Below are 27,023 nucleotides of genomic sequence, written 5' to 3' on the forward strand. Positions count from 1 at the left end.
CAGCAAAACAAAGAATTTAGTTTTGATTCAGTCCCCATTGTTTCAGAAGACAAAGCAAAACATTTGTGCTTTTTGTTGTTGCTGCTTTTCTTATTCTGTACATGATAACTTCTGGTGAAGAAATGAGGCAGAAATGAACATGAAATGTACACACACGCCCCAGAAAAGGTCACCTCTGAAATCGTCTTTGGCCTCAGGATATAAAGGCTACATAATGATGAGTAGAGAATTTAATACCAGACTTTTTTTTTTTACACTTGATACCATTTTAGTATTAAGATTATATTTTGGGTAAATTATTTTAAATATATACCTTTGCAAATCTAGTCAGTGCTTATTAATATAATCACTGAGTACCACAATAAGATTTGGGAACAGCTAACCATGAATCTTTTCATTATAACATTTCTCCAGGCTTCCATCCCTCAAAAAAAAAAAAAAAAAAAAATCACAAAACAGGAAACCATACCATAATTTCTTTAGGAAAAGAGACTATTTTCTGACATAAACAGGGTGAATGGCTAGAAGATATTCGAAATTAGAGATATGCTGTTTCTCCTAAATAATTTCAAGCTGAGTAGCAAATTAACTGCATGCCATAAATCTACCCCTAAAAAGGTTTGAAATGCAATATTCACTCCTATATACAAGTGAAGAGTCTTACTCGATCTATGAAAAGTGCTAGGACAGAAGAATATAGGAATGTTAAAGAAGTATGGCAGAGGCACATGCAGGCTAGACCGAGCACAGAAGATGCAGGAAATCCAGCAAAAACATGGGGAAAGACATTTCAGCCTCGGGAAACAGCATGGTCCAAAGGCAGAGTCAAGAAAGGGTGTGGTGTTGCAGCGTTTCTCGTGGTGGGAAAGCAGGATTCCAAGGGAGGAGTGTCGGGAAGTATAACTTCAGAGCTAGACAGAAACCAGAGGATGAAGCGTTACTCAGGTATGACAAGGAATGTGGACTTTATCACCAAGGTCATGAGGAAGCACGGCATGATTGTAACCAAGGAGCGGCACAACAAAAATTTTGTTTTAGAAAGATCACATTGGCAGCAGTGGGAAAAGTAGAAACACTCACATTTCAGTGTCCACTTGGGCAGCCCCATGCCCCAAAATTCTGACTTAGTATGTCTAGACATTTAGGAATCTTCATTCTAATATGTCCTCCAGAACAATCTGATGCCAGTGGACCCCTAATTCAGAGATACACTGAATTAAAGTGAAGACATAAGAAGTTGCCTACTAGTTCCAGTTAGAAAACTACTATAGAAATCTATGTAAGAAAGTATAAAAACTGAACTAAGGCAGTGAGTGGCAGGTGGGAAAAAAGGAAGGGTGTAGAACCTGTGAGTATCTAAAAGACCAAGAAAGGTGTAGGAAAAAATGGGAAATGACTCTCAGTTCTATGAGAGTTCTATGGCTTTGGTATCTGAGTAGATAATGTTTGATATTTTCCAAGGTAGAAGAACAAGAGGAGATTTGGAAGACAAAAATGATGAGTTCAATTTTTGACTTGTTTCTTCTGAGGTTCCTGTGAGATGAATGAAAGCAACTAAAAAGTGGGCAACACTATTGTGGGATATGGAGTTTAAGAGATGTGCACCTCATCTGTAATGTGAAAATCCAGAGGTTAAAATGATTCTACAATGCCCTAACTTGAGATTCTTGGTTGAAGATGCAGGTCTGACTCAGACATAAAACTCTTAACTCTGCTCTCCATCAGATCTCACAGCTAATGTCAGGGCTCTGATGTTCAACGCTCAATGTTCTGCTGTCATTTCATCTTCCTGCACAGAGCTACATACTCTGGGAACCATCCATCACCTACCACCCCCTGACCAGACGATCCCCAATCCACAAGGAGGTTACAACTTTCCTCTCGACATCTTGAAAAAGCCCTCAACATCTGTATCCAGACCTTTTGGAGGTCTAGAGAGTCCTTCCTCCTCCATTTTTGGTGGCCAGTGAAAGTGACACCCTAAAGTATAAAAGCCTCCTTACCCAGAGAAGGGAAGACTGTGCTTGGAGCTCTCCAGGGTGCTGGAGAACTTGTTTGGCTTCTGAGTAACCTGTATCTGTCTATATCACCTACAACAATGATTTAGTCTATTTCACACCCAATTCTTCTCGGTCCTGTTCTCCTAGTAGGACCTTACTAACTTGCCTGTCAATATTGTAGGATCGTGAAAACCAGTCTTGACCTGTCTCCTTTTTGTTCCTTTGCGTTCTCTGCCAGATATACCAGTCACCTCTTGATAGATTGTCCCCTTGATTAGGCTACGTGCCTTTGTAGAACATAAATACTTAGCAAGGACATCCGTCCAAATCTCTAACCACACACCAAATCTTGCCCTTCTTGGTTGCTTCCAGAGGACCTGGGAGAGAGATAATGGATGATGCAGTGAGGTCTACCCTTTGCTAGAGATCTTTCCCAAAGATCAAGAGCATGTGTGTTTCTATGTTCTAGTGAAAAAGATCCAACAGCCTGACCTTAATTTTGGAAGGAATTCTGTGTGTGTGTGTGTGTGTGTGTGTGTGTGTGTGTGTGTGTGCGCGCGCGCGCGCATGCACGCACATGTGTGGGAGGGAATGGGGAGCATTCCATAGCAAATTCCATAGTGCTATACCATTACATTGCCCTATCTGGATGTATAATAATCCTACTTCCTCAGCTACTCAGAGTCCAGCAGTAAAATGCCCTACACAATCCACACCCTGCCTATAATAATGAGCCACCCCTTTCTAAAAATGAGCACAAAGTGTGAAAATTGAGTGTTTGAAACCAAAACTAATTATCTCAAATTACTACCTTCAGTCAGTCACTTTCAGGGCTGTTTAATTAGCAGTCAGCATCATGTTTAGGATTAATTAAACAGGTGTAAAGGGTATATAAAATAAAAGTGCAGATAAGAAATGGTTGTTTGAATAATTAGGTAAAGGACTTTCTCCCCAAAGTCTGAAAGAATTTTCTCTTCGCTGATCAATGTGCAGAAAAGTAATGTGAGAGTGTGTGTTTGTATTTTCATTCGTTCAATTCATGCTATGTCTCAGCCTACAATAAGACATCTTGAATACTGATCATATTTCAAGACATCTTTTCAAGTTGTCATGGAGTAACGTCTCATTTTTACTTTATTGTGGCCCACCACTAAGCACTGGCTCATGAAGCAATTTAATTTCTGTGTTGGCATCCTCAATATTTCCACTGCCTCAAATTAAACCCGTACTGGCAACTGAAGTGGGAATTTTTTTTAACCTGGGATTTTTTTTTTCCTACACTGAATCCATTCTAGGTAATCCTTTCACCCTGGATATTTCAGTTTCCAGAAGCAAAACAGCAACAAAAAATGTGGTGAGAGAGGCATAGAAGTAAAAGAGGGAACTGAAAAGGAAAAGGAGCGTGTACTAAGAAAACAGGTGTAGAAAGCATTCTGCATCGGCTCGTCTTTTTCAAGATGTACATCCCTTTAAGCCTCTGTTAACTTCCACCTGCCCATTCAAAGGATACTATCCAAACTCATCAATCTGGCTCCGGAAGCCCGGATATCAGACACTGTTCCATCCTTCTTCCCAGCTTCATGCCTTCATTGTCACACCCTGATGATGACTGCAACCCTGCCCATGCTGTCTTCTGTGAAGAAAGACACCTTCACCTTCTGCACAGATGGACTATCCAGCTCAAAAGTTGGAGATTAACATATGCACACTACCATGTATAAAATGGACAACCAACAAGGACCTACTATATAGCACAGGGAAATTACTCAATATTCTATAATGACCTATAATGGGAAAATAATCTAAAAAGAAAAGAATGACTATATGGGAATGTAAACTGACTCACTTTGCTGTACACCGAAACTAACACCACATTGTAAATCATCTGTACTCAACCATCATTCCACCCATCCATCCGTCCCCTCCTTCCAGGAAGCCTTCTCTCAGGCAGAGCTGTCTTTTGCTGTCCCTCATCCCACAGTCTCCATCATCTGCCATAAGAACCATAATCGTGTGCTGGCTTAGGAGTCCCACAGAGACAAAGTCTCTGTTGACTTATTTGGTGTCACTAGTCCCTAACAGAGCAGGTATTCAATGAATGTTTGAAAGCAATTAATTCCTCAAAAACCATGGCAGGGATTTTGATATAGCTTCTTCCCAACAGCCCCCTACCTGACATCCCACCAAAATACCATGCGGGCTCTTCATTTGTCCTTTGCGATCCTTCTCTATCCTGCTGTATGTCCTAGGAGGTTGCTTTGTGACTGTCTCACCTGGGTCCCTAGCCTCAGGCTTTCAGCCGAATTTGCCCAGTGGGAGGCATCTCCAGGAGGTGGGCAGGCAGGAGAAGAGAGCAGCCAGAGCATTGATGCCTCCATCTCTCTCCCTCACCCTGACTTGGTGTTTCTCTACCTGAGTCCTCACCGGCCTCTGAGGCCCTCACCAGTTCCTGTGATGAGTCACTGCCCTTGGCCCTCCAGGTCTTCCCACAGTTGCTAGTTCCTGAGCATGTTCCATCTTGACTTGGGGCCTTTACCTGTGCCCACACCTTACTATTATCCCATGAGTGTGCTGGAAGCCCACCAGTCCACCCATTCTTCAGGTCTCTGGGGAAGGGACACCCACTGCCCTGCCTCCCCAACCTCAGCCCTGCCATAACCTCCTAACCGTTCTCCATCCACTTCCCCTCCCAACCTCCTCCACCACTGTTCTTAGAGGATGGTTTCCTTCCCTTTCTCTTTCAGTGCCTTAAGGCATCCAACTGCATCATTTTTAAACACCTGTTATCTGGTGCTTGCCCAGCTGTGAATAAGACCAATTACTTGATCCACATTTAGCTAGATAGTCTGTGAATCTTGGACTGACATATTCTAATATAATCCAAAAGTTTAACTTAGATCTCAAGGAGGCAAAACTTCTATTTCAAAAGAAATTCATGTGTAGCTTCTTAGATATTTTGCTAAAAATAGCCAACATATTTTTTTTTTCTTTTTAAATAGAAGTTAGCAGATATTACTGTCCTCTAGTGTCTGTTTACTACTTCTTACAGCTAGAACCCCAAATTTTTATGTAGGACTTGGCCACTTAGAAGAAAACTACATTTCCCAGCCTTCTTTGCAGCTATGCTCTTTAGTATAGTGGTGAGTGTAACTTCTGAAAACATATCCTTAAAGTGAAAGAGCAGTTCTTTCTCATGCCCTGCCCCTTTTTCTTGCTGGCCAGAATTTGGACATAATCAAATGTTCAATTAACCATCTCAGGCCATCATCTAGGGATGGTAAAACACAGCACACCCCAACCTAGTCCGATCCACTGTGATATCTGATTCCTAAAACTAACTGATTATGGTCTTACTACTTCCATTCCTGCCCTTCTCAAATCCATTCTACACAAACAACCAAACTGATCTTTTTAAAAAATCAGGTAATATCAAAATTTTGCTGAAAGCCCTTCATTTTCCCCCAGTGATATTCAACTAAAGCCGAAGCCTCTATTCACAGGATCCATGACTCGGCCTCTGACCTCCTTTTCCCCTCTCTCACTTGACTCACTAGATTCTTTTCTGTTCCCTGGCCCAGCCAAGCCCTATTTCTTCCCCAAGCCTCATGCCCATTGCTTTCTACACTTTCTAGACAGGGTTGAGAATGTGTACAGCTTCCTCAGATGGACTGTGCCTCTCCCTACTGAAGTCACTGAATCTAACTCCACATGACTGGCAGGGTAAGACAGGATGTTACTGAGATAGAAAGGAGCCAAGAGGCTTCTAGGCACTGTATATACTCTTTCACAGCACAAGAAGATGGCAATTCCCCTTCAGGTGCCTTTTAAATGTTCCCTGCTGTTTGCACATTAAAATACTATGGTAAGTTTTAAACTTTCTGTGACTGCTCCAAATGACATGTATCCCACATGCGTTTTCCCCAGTTTCTGGTTTGCCAAAGATCCACTAGGAGGCCAAGACACCCCTAACAAGCAATGAGTCCTAAAGCACAGCTCAGGGGAAGTCCCTCAGGATCATAGGAAATGTGAGTCTTCCTGCAAGAAACTCGCATGCATCTGAGAACAGATTTGCAGACAGAAGACAATTTAAGACCTGAGTCACCCACATCTTCACCATCAATTACCAACAAGGTTTTTGCGCTTTTCCATCTCTACAAACAACCTCATCCATTGATTGTCAACCTTAATGGTGGAGGAAGTTGGCTGGGTATGTTCTCAGTGCCGTTCAATAGTGTCATCGGTTTTCTCCAGTGAAAGATCAGCTTGAAGCTGGGCTCTTCCTCAGGGGGTAGTGCTTGCCTGAGCACTTCTTCAGGGATGCTGCTCTTAGTAACAGCCACCATCGCTATGATAGCTTCCTGCCGCCTGGTCTTGGGATGGATTTGTTGTTGCTGCAGAACCCGGTCCAGAAAAGGATAATGATTACAGCCATCAAATTTGTCTTTTCAGACTTGACTGCTCTCTGGTACTAAAACTACTAGTTGCTTGTGGCAAAACATGAGTATATAATCAGAAATTGGATAAAAATGAGGAGTCAGAGCTAGAAGTTAAGTTCAGTGTTGACCTTCCCCTCCTCATGCTGCCCTGAGCTTTCATGTGCCTCTCAGCTTCATGAAAATGAAATTAGAGGGGAAAGGAGAAAGAAATGTGGCACCTACATATAGAGAAATAAAGAAGAAGGATGACTATCCTGAGTTTGTTTTTGAAGCTCTATTACCCTCCCAAAGCAGGACCTGCTCAGAGAAATCTTGCCTACACAATGGCTAGAGAGCAAGCTTCCTATTTGTACAAGTTAATGCCAAATGTGGAATGAGTCCATGACTATCTTCTCAACTGAATCTTCACCACTGATTCAGAAAAGGACACTAGCTGTTGTGTTCTGATGCATCGTGTGCGTGTGTGTATATGTGTTTGTGCTCAAGCATGTCTGACTCTTTGCAACCCCATGGACTGTAACCTACCAGGTTCCTCTGTCCATGGGATTCTCCAGGCAAAAATACAGGAGTAGGTTGCCATTTTCTTCTCCAGGGGATCTTCTCAATCCAGGGATTAAACTTGTGTCTCCTGTACTAGCAGGCAAATTCTTTACCACTGAGCCACCTGGGAAGCCCTTGATGCATGGTGGGGCTTAGAAATAGAAAAGGAGAGGCGGTCTATTGAAATGGGAAATTGTGGAAGCCACGGACAGAGAAAATGATTTCATTGTGTTGTGATATTATTCACCTGCCCAACATCAGCTCATTCAGAGTGAGCAAAATCTATCTACACATGCACACTAAAAGGGCCTGTGGTCAGTCAACACAGCTGAGTGTAGAGTGATGGTTCATACATTTAAAGTCTTGCCTGTAATTTTGTTATGAGCCAGGATACAGACCTTACCTCTCACAACACCCATAACCAAGCCAACCAGAGAAGAAAGAGACAAGGTCAATTAATTCTCATTATTAGATAAAGAACTGAAATACGGTTTCCTGCTGATGCTAAATCTGAAATTTCTGAGGCAAATATGAAGACCAAGTCACAGGAGGCACACTTTCTTTAAAACATGAAGAATGCATTTTTGTACATATATGTGTATGCCTGAGAGTAGACATATGCTTTGCACAATGTCATATCTTGGTTTCACGTAATTCACTTGGATATATTCCACTGAGTTTTGAGTGCATGCTAAGGTCGCCTCAGTCGTGTCCAATCTTTGTGACCCTGTGGACCATAGCCCATCAGGTTCCTCTGTCCATGGGATTCTCCAGGCAAGAACACTGGAGTGGGTTGCCATTCCCTTCTCCAGGGGATCTTCCCAATCCAGAGGTTGAACCCGCATCTCTTGTATCTCCTGTACTGGCAGGCAGGTTCTTTACCACTAGCACCTTTAAAGGGTGCATTTATCAAGGGTACTGTATGAGTACTTTTTCAAGGGTACTATATGAGTCTGGGAAGTGAAGGAAATGGAAGAGTACCCTTGAACTTGAGTAACTTAGGGAGGTTAATAAGGGAGCTATTTCCAAGGCAGGGCAATTTAGAGGGAAAGCAGTGGAAAGCCATAATCCAGAAAGTCAGAAGAAGGCAGCCACTATTCCTGCACCCTAAAAACCAGAGGAGGGAGCAGTTACAGAAGCCAGAAGGAGTCACAGACAGATGCCATCTGAGAGAAGCAGTGACCTCTCCCTAACCCTGGAGGGGAGGGACACAGCCAGCCCCCAGCAACCCCACAGGGAGGGAGCCAGGAAATTATATCCTGAACTCTCTGCCCTCCCTGACTTCCTGCTGCCTCTCCCCTTGGCCGAATCCACTAGAAACCAAGGAGTCAAAGAACCAGTTGACATTGTCTGGACAGAGTTGGCTCCTAGGAGAGAGAAGAGACTACACAAGAGATAAAGTGGACGGGCTAGGCAAGCAGAAGCTATCCATCCCCGGTCTCATCCATCACTGAACATCAGACATTTTAAATAAATTGATGAATGGTGCTGCAGATATGCAGTTTCCTGTGTTATATTCCATGCTTTGATTTTTTTTAACTTGATATTTTCAAATACTTTTGGCAGATCATCTGCATTAGGACATTTTGGTTTGGCTACTGGGAATTCCAACCCTAAAACTAGGCCAATTAATTTAGCATTATCTTTTGGAAAATAAGTAAGGCTCTGGTTTTTTTTAAAAAAACAAAAAGAATTGTAATGGTTTTAATCAAACTGGTAATGACATTTGACTTCTAACCTGTTCATTTAAAATGAAAGATAAGCAATCCATGAACATGAAAGAATTTACATACAAACAACCATAATTATATCCTATAAGATTAATAAACTTTTATTTTACATCTGCTAATTACTTTTTACAATGAGAAAGCACAGCAGCTCCTAGGGGAAAGAGTGATTATAATCTATCAAGTCACTAGTAGTGTGGGAATTTTTAAGCCTAACTACCCTGCATATTCAACAGTTATAAGAGCAAATTAGATTTAAAACCTTCACTTTGGGGGGAAGGGACTTTAACATTCCAACTAATTCTATAGTTCCTCTAGTTTATGGTTTCTCCTGACCTTCAATTTTCCCTTATTTTAAAAAAAAGTGAACACCATATTTTTTTTTCTAATTTTCACACATTTCAACATGCTGTGATTTTTAGAAAATGATAATCAGTGCATGTGCAGTATCACACACAAATTAAAAAGGTTAATTCAATACACACACTTTTTCTGGTTAGTGGTTAAATTAAATTTAATGTCTTTTTAATGGTTACTTTTTGATTAATTCAGGCAACAAATTAGCTCCCACTATGTGCCAGACTCCATGACAGGCTCTGGGGAGAGGGCTGTAAACAATACATGGTCCCCCCGCCCCCATGGAGCATATGGTCAGATGGAAAAGACAGGCATTAAGTAAACAATCACCCAAATAAACATTTAACTGCAACTGTAATAACTGCTGTGAAAAAGAAGCAGGGGCTGCTAAGAGTAACGGAGTAACTCATCTGGAGGGAGTGGGGGTAGGGAGGTGTTGGGCAGGCTTCCCTGAAGAAATGACATTAAACTGACACATGAAAAATGAGGGAGAAAAGGAAATGAACACTGAACACCAGCCACAGATTGCCTCTCACTTCAGCCCTCCTTCAGATGTGTAAACCACCCAATTTGTACAAGCGAGGAGGATGGGCAGTCGACTGACGGGTACTTCATTTCAGAAACCTGCCACAGGCAGAATAATATTAAATCAAAGACCACCGCTCCCCCATTTTTTTACACGGACTATTTTTAATGAATATATGTCTAATTGGGGTTCTCATATCAGAACTATTTGAGAAAGTCATTAATTATCAGCAGGAAATTGCATTATGTTCTCATAGATCCTCAGGTGTGTAGAGGTCCAGAATGAATGAACAAAGGAATGGGTAGGTGGACGATGAAAGAATGACTGAATCCAGCAGAAACTAAGCCCATAGAAAAGAAACAATTTTAACACAAGAACCCCGAAAAATAAATAAATGTATTCTTAATATTACTTACAAGCTCAAATATGTGTTTACTTAGGAAAGTTTTTAAAAGGTGATTGAAAACTAAAAAGGGAACTCTCTATTTTTACTCAGGCAGTGAAGGCATTGAGATAAGATTTCAAAAGACATGAGAAGCAGGTTAGACTGACCAGAAGAAGATTTTTTTTTTTCTTACAATATACATTTTCAACACCTCTGAGGAGAAAAGAGAAGTAAATGGCTCTGTCCACTTCTGAAAATTCTGCTCAGTCCAGGATTCCAGAGTAAAAGATGATTCTCTGATACCTTCTCAATGAACTTTTCAAGCAGTTTGGGATTTCAAAATGATATCTATCTGTGTGTGTGTGCCTGCTAAGCCTCTAAGTATTCTTTTCAACAAAACAATTTTGCAATGAGCTCCTTAGGACAGTGAAAATTTTCTCTAAAGAGGTTTTCTTACATGAGTACAAAAAAATGATCAATTATGGCTTGCTATATTAGAAAAACTGAAACAATGGTGTGGCACTTTCTTAGCATCATTTGCTAAATCACTTAAAAATTTAACTCTTTCCCCCAACTCATTCCCCTCACTGCTGACTTCACACCATCACCTAGCATTTAATTTTTCTCTTCTGCTGATTTCCTTGCTGTGCAATCACCACTGTGGTTCAACTCCCTCCCTCCCCCAAGCATGTCAGCACTCGAACATTAAAAAATAAAAAGTTAGTAATTATAACCAACAAATTGAAGTCAATAAAACTTAAGCTAGAAAATATTCCATTTAGACTGGCATTATGCTACTCAATAATACATGATTTGAATCTTGAAAATAAGGTCTGATGTTGATAAGGACATTTGTCCATGCAAATAAGTTTCTCAGATGATAATTTCTTGGATTTTCAGTGATTATCCATCTTGACTGATATTATGGTATCTGACTGATCCTTTATCCCCCAGCTGGCATCCTCCAGGGATTGATTTTGAACACTAAATGCCACTAGAAATTTTCATTTCCTTGATATTGTTTAAAGGGGTGAGCTCATATTACAAGAGGGTACAGATGAGGTTAGAGGTCTTAGAGATCCATTTACACAGGGGGAAAAAAACATTCTGTGGCCAAAAAAGATAGCCAACTCCATAAATGACCATCACTAGATAATAGGAAAAGTAGATAAAACAATATAAATGACTTAGATTTCATTATTCCACTCCACACTGGAGAATGCGTCAAGCCCACATTCCTCTGACAAACATCATCTCATCATCTTAGTGTCCCAAAGGGCATCATGTTAATTCTCCCCAAAGTGGACTGATTAGCCTTTCTGCCCATCTCTGCCTCATCTACAGTCTTTTTTTTTTTTTTTGAGAAGCCCAGCTCACTGCTCTTGATCAACCTCCTTTAGTGTCAGATCCCACCTGCACACCTAACTTATGAAATATCATGTGTGTATGTATGTGTGTTCATATGTTTGATTGGTTTTGTCACCATTTTTTTAACATGTTTTATTGACCAAGAACTATGCTATGTGTTCAGTCCTCATTTTACAGAGGAGAAAACTGAGATCTGGAGAAGGTAAGTAACTTTTCTAAGACTGAATAATTTGTGAGTGGCAGAATGGGATTCAAATTCAGGCAGCCTGACTCTCAGCTCATCTCTTAAACACCTCTGCTCTCCACTGCCTCAAGTCCACTTTTTAATGATATTTTTTTAATGTGGACCATTTTTTAAGTCTTTGTTGAATTTATTAGAATATTGTTTCTGTTTTATGCTTGGTTTTTGGGCTGAGAAGCAAGTGGGATCTTAGTTCCCCGACAAGGGATCAAACCTGCACCCCATGCATTGGAATGTGGAATCTTAACCACTTAACCAGGGAGTCCTTTGGACTACAAGGAAATCAAACCAGTCAACCCCAAAGGAAATCAACCCTGAATATTCACTGGAAGGATGAATGCTGAAGCTGCAGCTCCAATCCTTTGGCCACCGGATGCAAAGAGCCAACTCACTGGGAAAGACTGAAGGCAAAAGGAGAAGGGAGTGGCAGAGGATGAGGTGGTTAGACAGCACCACCGGCACAATGGACACGAGTCTGAGCAAAGTCCAGGAGATGGTGACGGACAGGGAAGCCTGGTGTGCTGCAGTCCATGGGGTCACAAAGAGTCGGACACAACTTAGCAACGAAACAACAACAACTTCTTCTAGTAATGTACAGGGTCCCTCAGGGTCACATGTCATGGTTCATCTGGAACTTGGACCCCACCAGCCATCATCATATACAGCATCATAGTGAAAAGGAAATACTAACATCAGCTATCAGCAAATATTTTCTCCCCACTTTGGTTTCTATCAGTTGCTACAGTTCCCTATGGGATGGGGGCTTTCTAGTCCAGCTGGGTACCAGCTTATTGGTCAGAGACACTGTTGGCACACAGGGCTTGGAAAGATTGGGAGCAATCATCCAGGTCCACAAGGGAAGCCAGGAGTAAAAGAGTATCATTGATGTCCCAGGGCCAGAGAGAGCATGTGCAAACACAAGAGGGGGTAGGCAACAGAAGCAGGGATCACAGAAAGTAGAAGGAGAATGAAGGCTGTTCCAGGCAGAGAAGACAGCTTTTGATAGAAAAAACATATAAAAGAATATGCTTAGGACTCTATTTAAACAGCCAAGACATGGAAACAACTTCTATGTCCATCAACAGAGAAATGGATAAAGAAGAGGTAGTACATACATACAACGGAATTTTAGCCATAAAAAGAATGAAATAATGCCATTTGCAACAACATGGATGAGCCTAGAGCTTGCCATACTAAGTGAAGTAAGTCAAGCAGAGAAAGACAAATACATGATATCACTGATATGTGGAATCTTAAAAAATCATACAAACGAACTTGTTTACAAAACACAAACAGACTCACAGACTTCAAAATCAAATTTATGGTTGCCAAAGGGGAAAGGTGGAGGGGAGGGATAAATTAGGAGTTTGAGATTAACATATACACACTACTATATATAAACTAGATAACCAACAAGGACTTACTGTATGGCCCAGGGGACTCTATTCAATATTTTGTAATAATCTACATGGGAAAAATATGAAAAAAATGGATATATGTATATATGTAACTGAATCATTTTGCTGTACACTTGAAACTAATGCAACACTGCAAATCAACTATACTCCAATACAAAAACAAAGTAAATTTTAAAAATAATAAAATAAAATTTAAAAAAATTTTTAAAGAATATGCTTAGGAAAATCAAACATTCCAGGGGTCTGAGAACAAAGTATTCATAAACCCAGTTCAGTCTGGTTTTCTGTTTGTTTCTTTACTGTGTATTTGTTATTGGTTTTCATTTTAACAACCATTTGTTAAGCACCTTCTACAGGTCAAGACTCTTACCTAGCTTCAGTGAAAACTCATTTTCCCAATTTTTCTCATAAATCTCTAAATCCTTTGTTGACTATTATTCCTTTGTTTCTGCCTTTAAATATTAGTATTCTTTAGGACGTTACCTAGGCTCTCTTTTCACTTCATACCCACTCTAAATCTATACATCCAGATTCAATCTCTTTGCTGAGCTCCACCCAAGTCCTATTTATTTGAAATCTCCTCTTGAGTGTCCAACTGGTATATCAAAATCACACATTCAAAACTTGTCTCATGTCTCCCAGCATAAACTGGAAGGCAACTGGTGCACCAAGGGTCTCAAGTCACAGCAAGTCAATCAGCCTGGCTCTACATGTATGTGACTACTACACACTTTATCATAACCATTTCTATTACATAGTGTTGGGTGTTTTCCATATTTAGCACACAATGCATGACTCTGGTCTACTTTGGCCCTCATCTTTCCTATATTTTTCATTGGTCTGGTTAACCACCATAAATAAAGTTTTTAAAAAAAAAATTAAATTTAGGTCCAAAATTCCTTGAAAGGAAAAAAAAAATCTGTGTGATTTGTATGTAAAAGATATATTCACATTGCAAAAAAAAAAAGTAGTCAAATTTTCATCATTGACTACAGAAACTATACTCTCTAAAATCTTGCTGCTCAGGGTTCTCAGCAAACCTACAGCACCAACACCACCCAGGAGCTTCTTAGAAATGTGGAACCCTCAGGCCCCACCCTAGACCTACTGAATGAGAATCAGCATTTTAACAAGATCTCCAGGTGGTTTGTATGCACAACAAAGCTTGAAAATCACTGCTCTATTCCATGGTGTATATGTACCACAGCTTCCTTATCCATTCATCTGCTGATGGGCATCTAGGTTGCTTCCATGTCCTGGCTATTATAAACAGTGCTGCGATGAACATTGCGGTGCACGTGTCTCTTTCAGATCTGGTTTCCTCAGTGTGTATGCCCAGAAGTGGTATTGCTGGGTCATATGGCAGTTCTATTTCCAGTTTTTAAGGAATCTCCACACTGTTTTCCATAGTGGCTGTACTAGTTTGCATTCCCACCAAATATACACCATGGAATATTACTCAGCCGTCCAAAAAGAATTCATTTGAACCAGTCCTAATGAGATGGATGAAACTGGAGCCCCTTATGCAGAGTGAAGTAAGCCAGAAAGATAAAGAACATTACAGCATACTAACACATATATATGGAATTTAGAAAGATGGTAACGATAACCCTATATGCAAAACAGAAAAAGAGACACAGAAATACAGAACAGACTTTTGAACTCTGTGGGAGAAGGTGAGGGTGGGATGTTTCAAAAGAACAGCATGTATACTATCTATGGTGAAACAGAGCACCAGCCCAGGTGGGATGCATGAGACAAGTGCTCCGGCCTGGTGCACTGGGAAGACCCAGAGGAATCGGGTGGAGAGGGAGGTGGGAGGGGGGATCGGGATGGGGAATAAGTGTAAATCTATGGCTGATTCATATCAATGTATGACAAAACCCACTGAAATGTTGTGAAGTAATTAGCCTCCAACTAATAAAAAAATTTTAAAAAAAATAAATAAAAAAAAAAAAAAAAAGAAAATCACTGCTCTAGTCTAAAGCATTGAGCCCCACATCTTTTGAAATGTTTCCATATCATATTCATTGCAAGGATGATTTTCGTAGATCTGAATGTTGCCATTATGTGGAGATGTAAAAGCTCTCTTTAGGTTCACTTTATGAAGAAATTGATACATTAAACCTGATGTTCCCTTCCCTGAGGGTGAATATTTCGTGATAGCTAGACATTTCCTTTCAAAAATACCCCATTACTCAAAAATTATAATTATATTTTAAGAGTATTATGTTCCACTTCTCTGCATCAAATTTTGGCATAAAGTTTATTTTTAGTGTCCTGGTAAATCTACAGATCAGTCAGTACGTCATGGTGAGTGTTGAGTCAGTAAGAGGCTTTTAAATATGTTTCTCACTTACTTGAAAATAACAGATGAGTTTTGGAAAAATTAAAATTTGACAAAAGCTATATGATTGAATGTTAAATGTGAGATGCAATGTACCTTGTCATTAATAAATTTCCCATAGTATCCATATACAGCTTGACAATCTATTAAAATATTTTAAATCCAATTATGGCTGTTTTAGAAGGCCCATGAAAGATTTTTTCTTTTTTTTCCTTTTTGGGCCCTCCCCAAGAGCAATCAAGCCTGTATGGCCTAGAGAATACACAAGACTTATTTTCAGAAGCCTTAGTTTACTGAGACTGTACAACTGAATTATCTAGAGAAAGAGGATCACCCAAGGTTTGAAGAGGAGGAAATGGAAATGGTGAGAGAGATGGTTTGTTCAGGACTTGGAATAATGGAGATCTTCATTTTTCTCCTTCCCAGTGCTCAGGAACCCAGGAAGCTCATCAAAGAAGTCCCTTTCCTATTCTTGCCATGGAAGGAATGGAGTCACTGCCTTTAAATAACCCATGGGGATCATACTGAGCATCTCTACAGTGAACATCTCAATAGCACTGGAAACTGATTGAATTTCTTGACATATTAGTCAATGTGGCTCAGTGCCAGAGTTATGTGATACAGAAGAAGAAAGTTTCTTGCACTTGAGTTTCAAAGATCAAATTCATGCCTAATGCCACTCTCTCTCAGAAGTTGACTTGAAAGCTAAGACTGAAGGTTATACGGTTATTCTTTCACGGATGCTAGGAAAGCACTTTGTACACAGTAGATGTACATATTAGATGATCCATGTAGTTATCACTGTCTACTAGTGACAGTGAGTGAAACAACTCAAATTCCTGGCTTTTAGTATCTGCAGCCTACCTGATAAATACGTGTGTACACACTCAGTCACTCAGTCATGTCTGAGTCCTTGCAACCTCATGGACTGTTAGCCTACCAGGCTGCTCTGCCCACGGAATTTTCCAAAGAAGAATGCTGGAGAGAGTTACCATTTCCTACTCCAGGGAATCTTCCCAACCCAGGGGTCGATCTCGAGTCTCTTGCATTTCTTGCATTGGCAGGCAGATTCTATACCACTGCACTACCTGGGAAGCCCTACCTGATAAAAGTGCTTCTCAAAAGTTTCCCACATTTTTGGTGCTTAAGTGAAAATATACATTTCTTTTTTTTTTTTATGAAGAGCTACATACTTTTTCTTAGACCATAATTTAGATATATGAAGACATTTACTGTTTTTCCAATTCACTCTAATTTTCTAAATAATTTAAATATGTAAATGTTTTCATAATGCTTTGCCCAACTATATGTAAATATCACTGGTCTCGCTTTTTAAAGAAGAAGCAAGAAACAAAGCAAAAAAAAAAAAAAACTTACAGGCACTTCTGCCTTTTAAAAAATACTATTTCAATCTCAAATGATGAGACTTATGTACTGCTATTGAAATGCCCTTTATTTTTCCATCCTAAGGAATAAAATGTGAGAAAATTTAAAGCAGCTCAAGATGGCATTTAAGAATATAATCAATCTCAAATTGAGACTGAATACTGAAAACATGGGCTTTTCTTTTGTAAACAGAGAGTAAGACAACAAGTGGGACTCAAGGTGGCTTAAAGAAAAAAAGAAGGCATGAGGACAAACATACAAGAAGATAAGGATTTGGAAAAGATAAAGGATGGGGGAAAGGTTTTCAATAAGTAATAAAGACATTATATGCAGGAGAGGGAGCAAGAATAAGGTTAAGGATTGGATGAGAAACCAGAATTAGAAAAATTAAGCTAGAGATCGAGAAGAGGATGGGTAGAGACAGTAGTGAGGCTTGAGAACTGAACATCAGAAATAGGGAAAGAAACCTGAAAAGAGGAGAGAAATGGGAACATGTAGCAGAGGATGGAACAGGTGAAGAAGCTCCTGCTTTCCCTCCAGTCTTCCATCCTTGCTAAGGGTAGTCATTGACCTCATCACCTGGCAGGCATCTTTCTGGACTGGTGGAGACTTGGTTCAGGGTCGTCTTATAATGGAGCAAAACCCTATGGGGCCATCCTGGGACAAGCTTCTCTTCCTGGATCCCTGAGTTCCAAAGGATAAATTTAATCAGATTAGTGAGAAAATTCAGAAACAAAGGAAAATAGTCAAGCAAGAAAAAATAATAATACTTTAGCTATTAAACAAAATCAAGGACCTTGAGTTCCTCCTCAAGAGATATACATAATATTCTGAACCATATTCTTTGAGCTGTTTTGCAGACACTGAAACCTCCACAAGATTGAAGAAGTTAACTATAGACTGTACCATGACACAAGGTGCTCCATCTTAACACAGTTCCAAGAACTGGCCTCAAGGAAATGGGAACAAACTGGCCCTGGAGTTCAAAGCTATCTGTACTTAAAACCATCAAGATGACACAGATCAGACTAACATAAAACTAATTTCAAGCTGTCAGAGATAACTGTGCTGTTCTGAATGTATATACCCCTGAAACTCCCCTTTAAAACCTCTTGACCCTGATCAGCAGTGGGGATTGGTTCTTTGAGATATGAGTCCACCTTCTCCCCAGAACGTCCAGCTTCCTCTATAAAGCTGTATTTCCATTTACCCAACTCTTTTCTTCTCAGTATTGGATTCCTGAGCATCGAGCAGCTGAACCTGAGTTCAGTAACAGTCTCATTCCATCCATTCTAGTCTTCTGGGTCACTGAGTACCTTTGTGATTAATCATCACCCAGATGTTGTAATTAAATATGTCTGGACCTACACAAACTTAACTGCATTATTCTGTTCATGGTTTCTGATTAAATATTACCAAATTTTCTGCAAAAATTCTTCAGATCTATGCCAATATGCATGCATGCATACTCGGTTACTCAGTCATGTCTGACTCTTTGTGACTTCATGGACTATAGCCCACCAGACTCCTCTGTCCATGGAATTTTCCAGGCAAGAATACTGGAGTGGGTTGCCATTTCCTACTCCAGGGGATCTTCCTGACCCAGAGGTCAAACCCGCATCTCTTGTGTCTCCTGCACTGATAAGTGGATTCTTTACCATTCTGCCACCTGGGAAGCCCATGTCTATATTGGCCACATATTTTTCAAATATTCTCTATGAGAATATCACTATCTTTAACTGACGGTTTATCTTGAACTTCCCTCCACCAAAGCAACAAACCTGATTTTCTGGATACCCATCTCTTTTCTTTCCTTCTGTTGCAAGAAAATATATCACTTTTCCTATCTAAGGTCAAATCTCAACTCATGAATTGCACATGCAGCAGCCTTTTTGTTCCTGACACTACAGAGTATCAGCTCTCTCTCAAATCATTAACCTTATATCCTCAGCCAGGTTCTTCACACCAGCATTTCTATATACTCACGGCTCTTCTATTTTAAAGAAAACATTTTTTAAAAAGAAAATAAATGAAATCATTTCTGGAAACTCTCATCCAGTTACAGCTCTCAAGGTAACTCTTATCTTCAGTATGGCAGTTCCTTAAAAAACTAAAACTAGATTTACTATACGACCCTGCAATCCCACTCTTGGGCATATCAGTCAGTTCAGTCGCTCAGTCATGTCCAACTCTTTGTGACCCCATGGACTGCAGGACACCAGGCTTCCCTGTCTATCACCAACCCCCAGAGCTTGCTGAAACTCATATGCACCACGTCAGTGATGCCATCCAATCACCTCATCATCTGTTGTCCCCTTCTCCTCCTGGGCATATATCTGTAGAAAAACATGATCCGAAAGGATACATGCACCCCAATGTTCATTGCAGTACAGTTTACAATAGTCAAGACATGTAAGCAATCTAAATGCCCATCAACAGATGAATGGATAAAGAAGATGTGGTATAGGTATATAATGGAATATTATTCAGCCATTAAAAAGAATGAAATAATGCCATTTGTAACAACATGGATGGACCTAAATATCATCATACTAAGTGAAGTAAAGCAGAGAGAAGAGGACAAATATCATATATCACTTAAAAGCAGAATCTAAGAAAAAAATGATACAAATGAACTTATTTATAAAACAGAAACAAACACAGACTTCTATAGAGAACAAACTTATGCTTACCAGGAGGGAAGGGTAGGAGAAGAAGGGATTAGATTAAGAGTTTAGGATTGCCATGTACATACTGCTATATTTTAAATAGATAACCAACAAGGCCCTACTGTATAGCACAGGGAACTCTGCTCAATATTCTGTAATAACCTAAACAGGAAACTAATTTGAAAAGGAATATAGATAGATAGATATAGATATATATACAAACACACATATATATGTTAAAAAAAACTTTTAATTTAAAAAATAAAATTCTGAAAAAATAAAAAAAAAATAAAATAAAATTCTGTACTTAAAAAACATTGGCTAAACATAACCTCTCCATTGTCTGACCTCCCACTCTCTCCTCAACATCAAAATCTAGCTTATGTCCCAGTGCTCTCCTGAAAGTGCTCTGGGCAAGACCATGCAAACTTTTCATGTCACAAAACGCAATTGGCACCTCTCAGTCCTCCTTTCATTTGAACCGGCATCATTAAAATTTTGATAATCAGTATGAAAACAATACTTTCCCTAGCATCTGCAACATGCTCTCCTAGTTGATGCTTCTCTGCCCTTTCCTCTGGTTCATCTTTCTCTGCCTGGGATCTGAAAGTATAATTCCCCAAGGCCTAACCCAAAGCCCAGTTTTCTTCACACACTTTCATTCTCACAACTGTTAACATCCAATCAGGCTTCACGACTCTGATCACCTTCCATACTACTCCAGTTCCCAAATGTATCTCTTCAACTCAGATTCCCTCTCTAAAACGCAAATCTAACACCAACTGGATAAAGGACTTCCACTTAGAAATTTCTAACTTAAGTTCAGTATGATCAAAACTGAATGCACAGACTCGTTTCTGGCCATGATAAAATAACTGGGACTAGAAGTAATCCCTCACATACACACTGTAAACAACTAGAAAAACTGAACAAAATATATGAAATGACTACTTTAGAAAAGAGACAGTTCAGGACTGAGGTCACTGGGAAAAGGAAATGAGCGAGGTGAGTCCTCTGCCCGCCCTGGCTGTCTGTCTGGAGGCACCTTCTGGACTGTGGAGCTGGGAGGGACTCTTAAACAAAGCAAGGTGATCGCACTGAATTGAGAAAGCAAATGTCAAAGAAACTGAAGTGACAGTAATTTGTAGATCAAAGAACCAGAAAAAAGGAAGCTTAAGGTGAGAAAAAGCTCCAGAAATCTGCACAGGTTTCCCCTTGACTTTGTTGCTAAGTACTAAGTACCTTGTTCACTTTAAGTATATTTTTTTTTCCATTTATTTTTATTCATTGGAGGCTAATTACTTTACAATATCGTAGTAGTTTTTGCCATACATTGACATGAATCAGCCATGGATTTACATGTGTTCCCCATCCCGATCCCCCCTCCCGCCTCCCTCTCCACCCCATCCCTCTGGGTCTTCCCAGTGCACCAGCCCTGAGCACCAGTCTCATGCATCCAACCTGGGCTGGTGATCTGTTTCACCCCTGATAGTATACTTGTTTCAATGCTGTTCTCTCTGAACATCCCACCCTCACCTTCTCCCACATAATTGTATTTGTCAATAAAATTGAAAAAAAAGAAATTCATTTTGATTTAAAAGCACAGAGAAGCTAGCAGTAGGAAGATAAAAAGCATATTCTGAAGAAATACTAATCATATAAAAACTAAAATAGGTATAACTAGATAAGAAGAATTCAGAACAAGGAATACTTTCTGAAATACAGACATTTCTCACCTGGATCTCTGGTGGCATCTCAGCACACACTCTTGTGTCCTTCCAATATATTTCCCACACTTCAGCCTAATGCAGACCTGATCATGATAGCCCTTTATTTAAAAAACTGTACTATCCTTACCATGATCTTGAAGGCCTAGCATGGCCTGGTCCCTACATGCCTCTCTGACCTGTTTCAATCACCCTGTAGGTCTCCATACTCCAGCCACAGTGGCCTTTCTTTCAGTCCTCAAAGGGACATGTTTCCTCTCTCATTGAGGCTTTCTCACTGTCTATGTTCTGTGCTAATAAGTCCTCCACCTAAATCTTTGTTCATTCTTCAGATCTCTGCTCAGACATCACATCCTTGGGGAAGCCTTCCCTGCCCCTTTCCTCCAACAAGTCAGAGCCCCTCTGACACAGCTGCTTATAACACTCTGAGTTTCTCCTCCAGAGTACCCACTTCAAACGGAATTGTATTATTGTATTTGTGTAATTTATTGTTAAATGTCTGTATCTCCTGAAGGGTTTCAGTTTCACAAGAACAGTAGCCCTGGGGAATTCCCTGGCAGTTCAATGGTTAGGACTCCATGTTCTCACTGCCGAGGGTCCATGTTCAATCCCTGGTGGTTGTGAATTGAAATCCCACAAGCCTCACAGCACAGCCAAAAACAACAACCACAACAGCAATAGCCCTGTCCATCTTATTCAACAAAAGTGAATAAATGAATGAACACAGCCTATGACCAAGAACAAAGTAAGACCAAGGAAGCCCATAGAAACAATAAAATCAAGTGTCAACAATGACCTTCCCTGAGAGCAAGAAGTTTCTTTAATCACTGACATTTTGTTTCTAAAATGAGTCCAGAGGGACCCAGAACTCAGAGTAAAATAAACAAGCCTATAAAAGATGAATGTCATTTTATCTTTAAGGGCTTACTCGTTGTGATCTCTATGTTTTAAAACCTAAAACAGATGGATTCATTACCTGAATGGGACAATCTGCATCAAGAAGAAAAAATAACTAAAGTGAATGTAAATATACAATGGTGCATGGATTCATAATATTATTCAGAAATTCAATGGTCACCACCAAGAGTTGCTTGGGCACTAAATCAATACACTAAAAATTGACAACAAACAAGGGGAAAATATCTATATTTAACTTGCCCTTCAGTAGTGCAAATTAGTGAATGATGGGAAGTTCTTTAATAGAAAAATTATATCTAATAAATGCAGAAGGAATAGTTTCTCTGATGGCAACAATCCAAATTTGTTTTCTATCTCTATTTTGACTTGGCCTCTCCACAGGACATTTCAAATAGCACACGCCACATGGCAAAGTCAAGGGTAACTCTTTTACTTCCTTGCCGATGGATCAACAGACTGAGGCATGGTCTGCATGATGAAACACTCAACACAGAGGTAAGTTTGGGGATATTTTGTGGGGAATGTTGAAAGCCAGTACAAAGCGTCTGTGCTTAATTTGGTAAGCGATGGGAAGCCACAGGAGGTTTTCTTTCTTAGTGATGGTGTGACATTATCAGAGCTGTGCTTTATAAAAATAAATCTGGCAGCATATATTAAAATAGACTAGAGAATGAAGGGACCGGAGGTGGGGAGAAAGTTGTGAAGTTATTTCAAAATTTAGGGAGGCCGTCATAATGGCCTGAAGTGGGGTGATAGCAGTAGGGATGGCAGATTCAGGAGCCAGAGGGGAAGCATAATTTGACAAAGTCTAACAGTCATGATTAAGAAGGAGAAGTATAAATATATGAAGTGATACCCACAGTGCGATGATTAATAAATGACTTGTGATAATGATAATAATGACTGTCAGGATTCAGTTTGCAAGCTCCAAGCAGTCAAAAATTCACAAGACTTTGTTGGTAAAATAAAACATTCAGTGATTAAGCAACATAATTGCATCAGAGTCTAACCAAATAACAGAAACCTTTTGAGTATTTAAAGCAGAACTACTATTGATATAACACAGAGAATTCATTACACAGGTAACAGGAGAGGCAAAAACCCAGAGGACAGTGAGACAACCCAGAAATTAGTGCCAAGATAAGCCACTAGCATGCTTACGGCACAGGGAGGGGAAGGAGGTGGTCCACAGCCAAGGGTCAGGGTCACCCAATGAAAGCTAAAACCTCGGTGAGACAGGACCACTGGAACTGAGGTTTCAGAGGAGACCGGGCCGCTGCCACAGATGATTTTCAAAGCAGAGACAGAAAGACAGAAATAATCTGAAATCCTTCCCCTTCCCATCTGTCAACCTCCTAGCAGTGTTCCCCACTGACAAAGATCATCTGGAAGCCAGCCGACTGGGGAGCCAGGGAAATGCTGACTGTAGGGTGCCAGCCTCCTGGAATACAGGGCAAAGCAGAGGATGGATGAAGAAAGGATACAAGAGCAGTTACACCATCCAGTACAGAAGCCTTAAGAGACACATGTTCGATCCCTGAGTTGGGAAGATCTCCTGGAGGAGGGCATGGCAACCCACTCCAGTATTCTTGCCTGGAGAATTCCATGGACAGAGAAGCCTGGCAGGCTACACACAGTCCATAGAGTCACAGAGTCGAACACGACTGATGCAACTCAGCATGGCATGGCATGGCACGCTCAGGGCCAGCACAGTTCTCCAGGTCAGGGTGAATGCCTTTCAACTTCCAGCCCAAGTCTAAAGAGATACAAACATAAAATCAAGCAAATTAAGTAAACATTCTGTAACCTGAAATTTGAATTGGAAATGTCAGTGTACACTCGTGATTTCTTTTATTTTTAAACATCTATTTTTCAGCTCTATCTATGGAGATTGCTAAATGTAATTCCAATGCAAGATTAATGCACTTTCCTGGCACACAGACGGTGGTCTCTAAATACCATTCCCCACCAATAAAAGCAATACTCCTTCTAGGAATCACTGATTCTAGATATAGAGCAAGATGAACCTGGGGCATCTCATTGAGCTAGAAAGCCACACTATCAAGAACTAAGTGCTGTGTCAAAGGACACCAGAGCCAATATAAAGAAATTACCACTGACCTAAGATGGAGCAAATTTCATCAAAAAGAATAATGAATGCAATAAGTTGGACACAAAAATATAATAACCCAAAAATAAATTGACCTGAATCTAATCAAGCCTCTATATCAAATTACCAGTTTATATTAAATACACAATAGAGCAACAAAGTAAATAATATGAGAAAGCAATCCATCAAATGCAAAAAGTGGAAATACACTAAAATATAAATGAAAGTGTCTCCAACAAATCAATGATATAAAAAAAAAGGATAAGTCATAAGAGACATATCAACCAAACGCAATTTGTAGACCTTGTTTGGATACTGATTCAAACAAACCAAACATGAAAGATATTTTTGAGAAATTTTGGGCTACTTGAATATGGATTGAGTCTTAGATGCTATTAAGAAATTACATTAATTTTGCTCAGAGCAGAAAAGCATAACCTTTAAAAAAAAAAGATAAAGGATCTTAAGAATAATTTGTGGCTCTTCACCCAGTAATGCTCAAAGTTGGCCTGTAAGAGCTGGATCTGAATATTAAGCAGCAGCTCCCATTGTAAAGCAACCATGTACTGCGTTGTGCTGAGTCATTTTCGTCGTGTCCGACTCTTTGCAACCCTATGGACTTCAGCCAACCAGGCTCCTCTGTCCATGGGATTTTCCAGGCAAGTATACTGGAGTGGGTTGCCGTTTTCCCCTTCCAGGGAATCTTCCCAACCCAGGGATCGAACCCACCTCTTTTGCACCTCCTGCATTGGCAGGCGGTTTCTGAAATGTAAAGAGTATGAAGGTATTCAAATAAAGATAACACAGTATGGCTGAGAAACCTGAAAGCAATTATGCTCCAGTTAAAAAACAAAGAAGTGGTTCCAAAGCTGACTGATTATCAGAATCACCTTAGGCAATTTTAAAAAATTCATATTCCCCACTCTGGGGTGACACTAAACAGTCCTTCTGAATATTCAAAAAATCATCCAGGTTTGAATATCACACTATACAGCCAGTGGGGCTTTTTGGAGGAAAGTTTCATGTCAAGACCTTCAAGCTGAGTCATTTTTGTTTACACCACTATTTCTATACAACCTGGAAACCTGCCCTCTAAGAACAAGGTTTATCATGCACTCTGACCAAAGTGATCTTTCTCTGAAAGTTCCCTTCAATGTAATAAAATAACAGTAATAATATCTACTATTTGTTGTAAGTCTTCTAGGCACCTTAAGTATACTATCTCTAACTTTTGTAATGATCTTCTAAGGTGGATAGCATCTCTGTTATAGGTAAGAAAACTGAGACATAGCAAGTTAAATAGCTGTCCTTTGATTATAATGTTGAAGGCTAAGGTTTAAGCTAGAATCAGTTGGAAACCAAAGATTATCTTCTTTCCATATTATATATAACTTCCCTAGGAATAGCAGGAAAGAATTTCCTACCATTTGTATCTTTAATATCTACATTCTTTCATATTTACATTTAGAATTTGCTGTTCCCTAATCAGCTTGTGGATGGCAGCTGCCACAGAAGACCCAGCAAAAGACTGAGCAATAGCTAATATTACTAATATATATAGCAATAGCTAGTATGTGAGTGGAACAGAGGAAAAAACAGCAGGAAGAATAAAACCCACATGAATTAAGATCCTATAATAACTGAATTATTAACATTAATCATATGATTTCAAAACAACTCATTCTTTAGCATATCCAACCTGACAAATTGGAATTATTTCTTCCTAGAAATAAATGATGTGTATAAATAACCATGAGCATGTCAGAATTTCCATGCATGATGCATTTCATAGCAGGAACCCAGGTAAAGTCAACATTTTCAAGTCCTGACATCTTTAATAAATCTATAAAATCATAGGTATAAACCAAAAAAAATTATTACACTTTCAGTTGAAGAATAAATGAGACTTAATGCTTTTATTTACTTTTCTATGCTGCAGCTATTTAGCTAACAGCCTTACTTTATGAAAAAGACATTCATTTTCTTTGAACTGCTTTCCCCCACATCAAAGCAAAAGTATTCAATATCTTTGCGAAACTAAATTGCTGGGCATAGAAGCAAACTCCTTGTTCTTTAGTATAATTTTAACCATCAATTTATTACACACTGAAAAAAAAATATTCTCATTGTTGGTTCACAATATTCAGTGTTCCCCAGCTGAGATCTGAAACTGGCCTCCATACACGGAGAGCAAGGAAAGACAGAAGAAAGACGAGGCCACTCCAGATTGGTAGGCGGCAGGCTCAACAAGAAAGGGAACTTAACATGAGTCTTGGCTTGAGCCCCTACAAGACAAGTAGATATCTGCATCATGCAAGACTGAAAAGTTTATATGGTGGCCTTAACGGGGTTCAGACGGGTATTCAGTCCAGATGGTCTCAATAACACATTACTCTCTCAAGGCTGCCTCCTTAGAAGTTTCTAGTGTGGGAACAGTGGGCAGATGTCCGTTCCAAAGACAGGGGAGGGAGTGAGGAGCCTTCAATTGTCTGGGTCAAGCTACAGGTCACCTGGCATTCACATCCTCTCCAAAACCTCCTCCAACACTCATACAAATTAAGTATTCAAAATAACCAAAAACCAAATTCCCAAATGCCTATGCTAAACTGCTAAAGACTTCCTTTCTCATCCTTACCAGACACACCAAGGAACAGCTTGCCAAGAGACTAAACTTCTCAATAAATGAAAATTGCACACAGTAGGGTATTTAATTCCTGGCCACAGGAAACTAAACCAATGAGAGAATCAATCTGAAAGACTATTTTGGCAGCCAAGAATGCAGCTTTTGTTTTCCCCTCTGACTGTACCTTGGTGGACAGTTTATTTCTTCCTAAGCAACACTTGACATTCACCAAGATGACAGAAATC

General features: G+C 39.8%; 1 protein-coding gene across 4 annotated transcripts in view; it reads right to left on the reverse strand.

Moving 5' to 3' along the window:
• The window catches only part of GRM8 (glutamate metabotropic receptor 8), an 850,596-nt gene that overhangs the window by 697,978 nt on the left and 125,595 nt on the right, over nt 1–27,023 (reverse strand). The window lies entirely within an intron of this gene.

This window comes from Cervus canadensis, chromosome 3, assembly GCF_019320065.1.
Source record: "Cervus canadensis isolate Bull #8, Minnesota chromosome 3, ASM1932006v1, whole genome shotgun sequence".
NCBI classification, from domain to species: domain Eukaryota; kingdom Metazoa; phylum Chordata; class Mammalia; order Artiodactyla; family Cervidae; genus Cervus; species Cervus canadensis.